The following is a 9888-nucleotide window of genomic DNA, read 5'->3' as shown; positions in this document are numbered from 1 at the left end:
AACTGTCTCAATTATAGGCACGTCCATTTCGGTAACTGGTTTTAGCGCCGGTATTTGCGTTTTTAAACGGTTTTAACAACCGGGGCATTGTTCTATGCCAGAAGGATAGATCCTGACTATTGCCGCTCGAGTAAATCAACCATTCATTGGTGTAGCAAGACATTTCTGGATTTTAGAGCCTTTGAAAAGGCCTTGATAAACTCTGCTTGGTCTATTTCAGGTTTGGGTGTTTCTACATAAGAATTGGAGGAATCAAGAAGATTGGCTGCGTTACAGAATAGCCAGTCGTCTACCTGTGAAATGTCATTTAAAACGTTGAAATCATCCGGTTTCATTGTTTTATTGTGAATGTCAGGCGCTCCGAAATCCTCCGCGGGTTCTCGGTGTGTATGGTCTTCTGTGCCGTTATACGCCGGGGAGGAGTCTGTAAAAACATTATTTGTCATTGTTTTAGCATTTTCAATCATAAAAATGTATAAATTATAATAAACTCTGTATTACTAATAACATAAGGGCTTCATACCATGTCCGTGTAGGGCCGTTTCTTGAAGAAGTAACTTTTTGGGCCGGGGAGATTCTTCGCAATGCACTTGCGCCGATGTTGTGCCCTGTTTGGGGCGGAAATATCTCGCTTGGTTCCTGGGTGGTGTTAGGGTAAACCCGTTCGAACAGAAAGGCAGAATAGCATCGGTGTCCTCGTTCAGAGTACATGAAGCACCCGTGATCCTTCTTTTGGGTTTGTCCGCTGTAAACACAAAAAATAGCTTTTAATATAGGGTTCACACTTTTTGTTTTTAATGTATACATTTTCTTAGGGATTTTTTATTATCGAACTTACGTCTACAATAGTGTGATGGAGACTGGCTGCTTTCGGCGCTGCACGCAGTTTGATTCTGAGAATCCCTCTCTGACAAAATCGGTTCCAAATCATCTAGCCCACGGAGCATCTGCGTAAAGGATTGCGAGCCTACAGACGTTAGATAATATTAACATATATTCGAAATATACACATTTTTAAAATATGAGAATACGGGTATTTGACATAATACCTTAAAATCATTGTCCATCAGTTTTAGAATAGTGATATCACATTTTTAACATCCATACAATTCCCTGAAAATACCTCTCCAAATCTAATATATTATTTTCACTAACTCACCTTCAGAAAGCTCCATTAGGACCGATTCCGAGATTATCTGTTGGCCTGATAACTCTTCGGTCTGTTGGCCGGGAGTCTTTTGAGGTGCGCTATAGGATGTCTTACCGTCTGGCTAGTTTCACTATTCTGCAATGAGTTTATAGAGCGGGGGTGCCGTTTTTTCGGGCGTCATCCTGTATGCAAAAAAAGGCCATATAAAGTACTCGAATGTCTAGAGACCCAAAACCACAGGCAGGTGTCTCAACATATTCGGTCTGCCGATATTGCACTTATGCTTCATAGCACAGTGTTGGGGTGTCCGTTGTAAATTTATATCCCGGGGTGGGGGACCGTTAGTATATGCGCTGATTAGAAAATAACATATGTTTTAAACTGTAAAGTTCGTCTAGACCTGATCTCTTATGCCTGGGCTTTTTCACTTTTTTAGCCCCCACATGTTTGAAGGTGAGATAAATACGTATTTGAAAGGGCTTGGGGGGGTAATAAAATGGAAAGTGCCTAGACCAATTGAAGAGACGCCGGCAATCCTAAACAAACTTACATACACCTTTTCTGGTTTCAAAAGCCCCCCCATGCAGAGACACACCCACACTCACACACAATTACCCACCCTCACACGCACACACCCCCCCTGCGCACGTGCCAGTCCTAAACAAACGTACACACACACTTTTTCTGGTTTCAAAAGCCCCCCATGCAGAGACACACCCCCCCTTTTTTGTTTTGAAACACACATACACAATTACCCTCCCTCACACGCACACACCCCCTGCGCACGCACACGTCTTTCCGGATTTCCTTTTTTCTCAAATCCTGCCTGGGGATGGCTCGTTAAAAGTGAGATACAGCTTTAAAACCATTTTATTTAATTCATAATATTTAGTACAGACCTTTTTAAAAACAGCTTGTGCAATATTGTAACACGCATTAATGTTTTTTATGTATAAACAACGTTTGAAGAAATGACAGATTCCCGTTCGTTAAGGGGTAGCTTTAAAACCATTTATTTAATTCATAATATTTAGTACAGACCTTTGCATAATTAATACAATACATTTTTACTGTTCCTTTCTTACGGATAACGGGCCCGGCTATAGGGTTGTCACTGAACCCCAAATGCCGTCTGTGTCCAACTCCCCAGCGTCAAGACTCGGTAAGTTTTCACCCCAGGGATAGATCCTACGTCTTGCCTGTAGACTCTCGCCCGTGTGTCTTAAGGATAGAAGCGGCCATCGACGTAATTGTTCACGATTTTTGAAAAGATTGTCCAGCTTATTCATCAGGGTTATGAATATAGGGTAATCCCTCCATTTAAAGCTAAACACAGGCATAAAATAATTCACATCCTTGCAGGCTTTCGATAATACATATGAATTTACAGACTTCGTAGCATTTGTACTATCAAATTGTTCACATGCTAAAATTGTCACTTTGGAGTCGGGGCTATAAGCCATTGAAGAGATCCTGATGGCTTGTAAATCATAGCGACCCTCCACCCTCTCTTCCATAGCATAGCCTGGCACGGCTGTACCACTCAGGGCCTGTTCAATTTGACAGAGCGCTAGCCGTGTCTTAAGCCATTCTCTCATACGCAGTGCAGGAGAAAAACTCCCGGGTTTTGCATGATAAAGGGGTCTGGGGCCGCTGTCTGTGAAAATCTTGACCGTTGAATCCTCAGGTTTGAAAATATATGTCATGTGGCCATCACTAGTATCCAAAAACTCTTAAAAACATTCTGGGGCCTCACCCCAAAGATCCTCAATGCTTTTATCATTGCATTCGCGACAAGAGACGCATAGTACCCCGAGAATTGGCCAAGGAGTCATAATTTTCTGTTTAATGTTCAGGGTTTTTATTTTTTAAATCTTGTTTAGTATTCTGGGGCCGCATGTGTGTCTGTGGCGTATTTATAAGACGTCTGCCTCCAACACATAACCCCCCGGACATTCCTAATTCATAGACAACAACCCTAAGAGCAATAAAATAGGAGGGTGTGGGGTCATCCTCTTTGAAATGTTCAAACACAACCCCCCCAGTTCAATGAGGGCCCTACACATCAATCATCATGACAACTTCAAAGAGATGCAATATAGATATAACACACTCTAACACGTGACAGAACAGGATAAAACTATATGACCCTAACCACGTGACACCTTCCCGCCAGGATGTCCAGACCGGATGCCCTTATTTGGGCATGTACGAACCAGCCGGACATAGGGTCATAAATCACGATTTTGACCGATGCCGTCTCCTTTATTCTCTCTCACAAGTATGTGTCTAATGTTAATATCAGTGCAGGGGCTGTAACAGAACAGACATTATTGCTGTTGAGTTTATAATTGACAGTGAAAAGTTAGTTAAGTGCACATGCACACACATTTGTGCTCATCACATTAAGGGAGCCTGCTGTTTATGCTGGTTCGCATTGTAAACAGTACACAAAGACCAAGGTTATTGTATTCTCTGTACAGTTCACAATACACTGGACCTTTGAGAGCTTAAACAGTGCAGCAGGCATATTCCCTTTTTCCTAATGCACGATGACAGTTTAACTTTTATACAGTGGTGTATAAAATGTTAATGAAAGAGGCAGGAGGTCACATATGCCATCCTTCCTTGCAGTAAAGCTGAATAGCTGTTGAAGTTGGCCGTGGGCGAACCTGAGTCATACAAACAGCAGCAAACAAATTGTGGGTCGATAATAGCTGGTTGACAGGGTGCAAATGACTTTTGAAGCTGTATGACACTTTGATTTCTGAATTTTCTCTATGGACCAATTTATCTACCTCCTGAGAAGCTGACTACTTTGTAATGGATGTGGGCATAGCATCTTTGTTTGTTTTTTTCACCCACCACATTGAATGAATCCCTCAGGAAACCTAATGGAATCTATGACAGATCTGTTACGCATAGAACATTGAAATGACTTCAAATAAAGCTGAAGTACATTTTATAGACCAGTGTTTCCCAACTCCAGTCCTCAAGTACCCCCAACAGTACTCGTTTTTGGTGGTTTCATGTGTGTGTATGTGAAATGTCTAGCAGTGCTCTAGCAGTGATGTCCCCCACTCTGGGACCTATAAGTAGTTGTTTCCCTTTCTCTTCAAGATCTGTGGTTTTTGTGGCATGACGGGTAATACTACTTTTTGGGTGACACGTGACGATGTGTTCAGAGAGTCACTGGTTGGGCCAACAAGAGGCATGGAAAAAAACACATTTCAAACCACCTTCGTAGGTGGTTTGAAATCTGATACAAATCTGATTCCTGGCTATCCGACTTATGTCTGAAAGGTCAAATCTGATATATTTTCCCTCAAGGGGTTTTTAGACTGTTATTTGGTATATCTTGTTGCTTGCTAGCTACTCTGTTGACAAGAACATGTAGTAGCTAAGTAGCTTGTTAATTATTTACAAACAAATGAGTGAATGTGCTAGAAAGCTAAACAGCTACCTAGCTAGCTAGTTGACTACTGTGGCTAGCCAAAAAGGACTCGTTTTGAAAGTTGGATCCTCTTATCCGTTGAGGCTTTAAAAGTCTTCTTACACTATGATTTTGAACATTCAAAGCAACTGGCAAACATCTGTCACCTTAGCTTGCTACATAACTTCTGAGTGATAGGAAGCACCATCACCAATCAGCCTACACCATTGTGCACACACCCATCATTACTATGACAACTAGCATAGACATGTCAGCAAATTACTTCTGTGTGAACACACACACACACAAGTCCGATTTGTAACTTGCTGTTTGTATAGTCAGTACTCTAAAACGGAACTGATTTGAGCGTTAAGATTTGAGCAAAAAAAACCTGATTTGAGCATTACGGCTTTAAGTCCTGCAGTGTGGACAAAGCTTTACTGCTATTTCCATCGGCTAACATTTACGCAGCTAGCCAGATAGTTAGGCAGCTTTACGTCTGACAATGGGTTTCCACTAGATAACACAGCCACAAAGTCAAAATTGACTATCGTAAAAACTAATGAAAACAACAATATGCTTTTTGGTCTTCATTTAAGATTAGGATTATGCATAAGGTTAGTAGTGTGGTTAAGGTTAAGGTTAGGCTTAAAATCTGATTTTAAGACAGCAGAAGAACCCTTTAAGGTTCTAGATAACACCTTTTTTCTAAGAGTGTCCAGTGACATTTTTAAATAGGCTTGGTTTATGAATTTGAGGCTGAGTTAACTATTGAAGACTCTGACGTTAGTCTCCTCGGACAATATCAGTATCTTTGATAGTACACATTTTCGCCACAGGAGAACCATTTTTGGTTCCAGGTAGAACCATTTTGGATTCCACGTAGAACCCTCTGTAGAAAGAGGTACTACATGGAACCCAAAAGGGATTCTTCAAAGGCTTCTTCCATGGGGACAACCAAAGAACCCTAAGCTATTAAACAATGTAAGACACTTGTATTTTCATGAATGTTTAATATTACGATTTTTGGTATTTTGAATTTCGTGCTCTGCAATTTCACCGGATGTTGTCGAGGTGGGGTGCGAGGTGAGGTTTTAACCAACAGTGCAGTTCAAGAGGAAGAGAATATTTACCAAGTAGACTAAAATAAAAAGTTCTAATAAAAAGTAACACAGTAAGAATAACAATAGCGAGGCTACATACGGGGGGCACCTCAACTACAGGCTAGTTGAGGTAATCTGTACATGTAGGTGGGGGCGAAGTGACTATGCATAGGTAACAAACAAACAGCGAGTATTAGCAGTGTACAAAAGGGAGGGGTGGGGGGGTGTAAATTGTCTGGTGGCGATTTTATGAATTGTTCAGCAGTCTTATGGCTTGGGGGTAGAAGCTGTTGAGGAGCCTTTTGGTCCAAGACTTGGCGCTCCGGTACCACTTGCCGTGCGGTAGCAGAGAAAACAGTAACTTGGGTGACTGGAGTCTCTGACAATTTGGGCATATAAAATGGACTTGTTCTTTTACCATATAGGGCTATCTTCTGTATACCACCACTACCTTGTCACAACACAACTGATTGGCTCAAATGCATTAAGAAGGAAAGAAATTCCACAAATTAACTTTTAACAAGGCGCACCTGTTAATTGAAATGCATTCCAGGTGACTACCTCATGAAGCTGGTTGAGAGAATGTCACGAGTGTGCAAAGCTGTCATCAGGGAAAAGGGTGGCTTGAAAAATATATTTTGATTGGCTAAACACTTTTTTGTTTACTACATGATTCCATGTGTTATGTCATAGTTTTGATGTCTTCGATATTATTCTACAATTAAGAAAATAGTCAAATAAAGAAAAACCCTTCAATGAGTAGGTGTGTCCAAACTTTTGACTGGCTCTGTATTTTCAAAGAAGCATGGACCATTTCGATTAATTAAACAAATCTATTTATGGTCCAATAGCATATTTAAAGGGGTCTGCCTTCCTTGCGGATCTGTTTGGACAGTTTGCACATTCGGATCGAAATTATTTTTAATTAATATCATCACCCCTTTTGAGTTTCTTTTTTTTGCCCTATTGTGGAAAATTACATAATTAGTCATGCTATCCTTTGTTTTACTGTTTAAATATTTGTCTCTTGTTATATGCTAGTGTTTTTTCTAACCTGATACAAACTTGTCTTTATGGGACTTAGTAATAAGACTGGGCGTGTAGCTAAGGTCCGCTTGGGTGCGGCCGCAGCATGTGACATCGCTATTTCTGACTTTGTAATTCCTTTACTTGGTTGTAAAATGTTTGTATGCTTTTGTAAGCGGGGAGCTGTCCTCAGATAATCGCATGGTATGCTGTCGCCGTAAAGCCTTTTTGAAATCTGACAAAGCATCTGGATTAACAAGAAGTTAATCTTTAAACCGATGTATAACACTTGTATTTTTTATGAATGTTTATTTTGACTATTTCTGTATTTTGAATTTGGCGATCTGCAATTTCACCGGATGTTGTCGAGGTGGGTCGCTAGCGGAACACCTGCGCCACAAAGTTTAAACTGATTTTTATTTGGATTTCATGTAATGGACATACACAAAATAGTCCAAATTGGTGAAGTGAAAAAAAATGAAAAATACAATTTTTTTTGGAAAGTTTAAAACTGAAAAGTGGGGCATGCATATGTATTCATCCTCTTTGCATTGAGGCCCGTAAATAAGATCTGGTGCAACCAATTACCTTCAGAAGTCAAATAATGAGTTAAATAAAGTCCTCCTGTGTGCAATCAAAGTGTCACATGATCTGTCACATGATCTCAGAATATGTACACACCTGTTCTGAAAGGCCCCAGAGTCTGCAACACCACTAAGCAAGGGGCACCACCAAGCAAGAGTCACCATGAAGACCAAGGAGCTCTCCAAACAGGTCAGGGACAAAGTTGTGGAGAAGTATAAATCAGGGTTGGGTTATAAAAAAATATTCGAAAATTTGAACATTCTACGGAGCACCATTAAGGTCTGGAGACTGGCTAGGCCACTCCAGGACCTTAATGTGCTTCTTCTTGAGCCACTCCTTTGTTGCCTTGGCCGTGTGTTTTGGGTCATTGTCATGCTGGAATACCCATCCACGACCCATTTTCAATGCCTTGGCTGAGGGAAAGAGGTTCTCACCCAAGATTTGACAGTACATGGCCCCGTCCATCGTCCCTTTGATGCAGTGAAGTTGTCCTGTCCCCTTAGCAGAAAAACACCCCCAAAGCATAATATTTCCACCTCCATGTTTGACGGTGGAGATGGTGTTCTTGGGGTCATAGGCAGCATTCCTCCTCCTCCAAACACGACGAGTTGAGTTGATGTCAAAGAGCTCCATTTGGTCTCATCTGACCACAACACTTTCACCAGTTGTCCTCTGAGTCATTCAGATATTCATTGGCAGACTTTAGACGGGCCTGTGTATGTATTCTTGAGCAGGGGGACCTTGTGGGCGCTGCAGGATTTCAGTCCTTCACGGCGTAGTGTGTTACCAATTGTTTTCTTGGTGACTATGGTCCCAGCTGCCTTGAGATCATTGACAAGATCCTCCCGTGTAGTTCTGGGCTGATTCCTCACCGTTCTCATGATCATTGCAACTCCACGAGGTGAGATCTTGCATGGAGCCCCAGGCCGAGGGATATTGACAGTTATTTTGTGTTTCTTCCATTTGCGAATAATCGCACCAAATGTTGTCACCTTCTCACCAAGCTGCTTGGCGATGGTCTTGTAGCCCATTCCAGCCTTGTGTAGGTCTACAATCTTGTCCCTGACATCCTTGGAGAGCTCTTTAGTCTTGGCCATGGTGGAGAGTTTGGATTCTGATTGATTGATTTGCTTCTGTGGACAGGTGTCTTTTTTACTGGTAACAAGCTGCGGTTAGGAGCACTCCCTTTAAGAGTGTGCTCCTAATCTCAGCTCGTTACCTGTATAAAAGGCACCTGGGAGCCAGAAATCTTTCTGATTGACAGGGGGTCAAATACTTATTTCCCTCATTAAAATGCAAATCAATTTATAACATTTCTGACATGCGTTTTTCTGGATATTTTTGTTGTTATTCTGTCTCACACTGTTATAAAAAACCTTCCATTAAAATTATAGACTGATCTTTTCTTTGTCAGTGGGCAAACGTACAAAATCAGCAGGGGATCAAATACTTTTTTCCCCCACTGTACAATTGTACCAGTACTGAGTCGATGTGCAGGGGTACGAGGTAATTGAGGTAGATATGTACATATAGTAACTAGGATTAAAGTGATAGATAGTAAACAGTAGCAGCAGCATATGTGGTGAGTCAAAAAGGTTAGTGCAAAAAGGGTCAATGCAGATGGTCTGGTTAGCTATTTGGTTAACTATTTAATTAACTATTTATCAGTCTTACGGCTTGAGGGTAGAAGCTGTTCATGGTCCTGTTGGTTCCAGACTTGATGCATCGGTACTTCAACATGCTGATCTATACCACCACTGGTTGTAACCTGTATTAGAGCTAACGTTTGCTTTGCACAAGCTAATGCATTTAACTAAATGGCATTTAGGTAGACAGCTAACTAGTTAATAATTAGCATTATTTGAGGCACTTGCCAGCTTCCTTAACTCGTGTTTTGCAAAGAGCAAAATACCAAATTGTTATTTTTGAACTACTCTTTTTACTGACTCGTGAGTCATGATTCGTTTTTGAAAGTGACTCGTGTATTTTAGTCATTTGTTTGACCTGCTGGATTGATACACGCTCTTCCGGCTCAGCGGCATCAGAGACGTGCTCTGACCAACAATTGGCTGTCATATATGCACGCAGGATAATAGATCATGCAGCACGCAGCATAGAGAAGAAAAATCATGTTTAGAACTGATAATTGATCGTGTGGTTCAATAATTAATTCAATTACTTGATTATTGAATATTGTGACGGACATATTTTCAAGACCAAAAAAACGTATACAGCCTCTGCTCAACAAACTTCAACTTGAAAACAAATCGTTGGGGGGCTGTAGTTTGCGAATTATATTACGCTTATCAACCACATGACTGTCAATCAAAATCCATTCCGGCCAAGAGATGTTCATAATCTAGTTTGGTTGCAGACAGAACTAGACCTTGGTTGAAATGTTTCAAGAAATAATCTTATTTGTATGCCTAGATATTAACAAATGTGACCAACCGGATTGATTAGGTCTTATATAGCAACATTTGAAATTGTGTTTTTTAACTTGTCATGGATAGGGGGCAGTATTTTCACGGCCGGATAAAAAACGTACCCGATTTAATCTGGTTATTACTCCTGCCAAGAAACTAGAATAT

The 9888-nt window shown here is 40.9% G+C and overlaps 1 long non-coding RNA gene across 1 annotated transcript; it reads right to left on the bottom strand.

The window, feature by feature from the left end:
• Window positions 1–342: 342 nt before the first annotated feature.
• LOC115197171 (uncharacterized) lies at window positions 343–667 on the bottom strand. The gene is made up of 2 exons (XR_003878974.1): window positions 524–667; window positions 343–424 (listed from the first exon to the last, which is right to left on the bottom strand). It is a non-coding gene; the product is annotated as an uncharacterized LOC115197171 (long non-coding RNA).
• Window positions 668–9888: the final 9221 nt, after the last annotated feature.

Source organism: Salmo trutta, chromosome 7, assembly GCF_901001165.1.
Source record: "Salmo trutta chromosome 7, fSalTru1.1, whole genome shotgun sequence".
Classification (NCBI taxonomy): domain Eukaryota; kingdom Metazoa; phylum Chordata; class Actinopteri; order Salmoniformes; family Salmonidae; genus Salmo; species Salmo trutta.
This window is presented reverse-complemented; position numbering and strand designations above follow the sequence as displayed.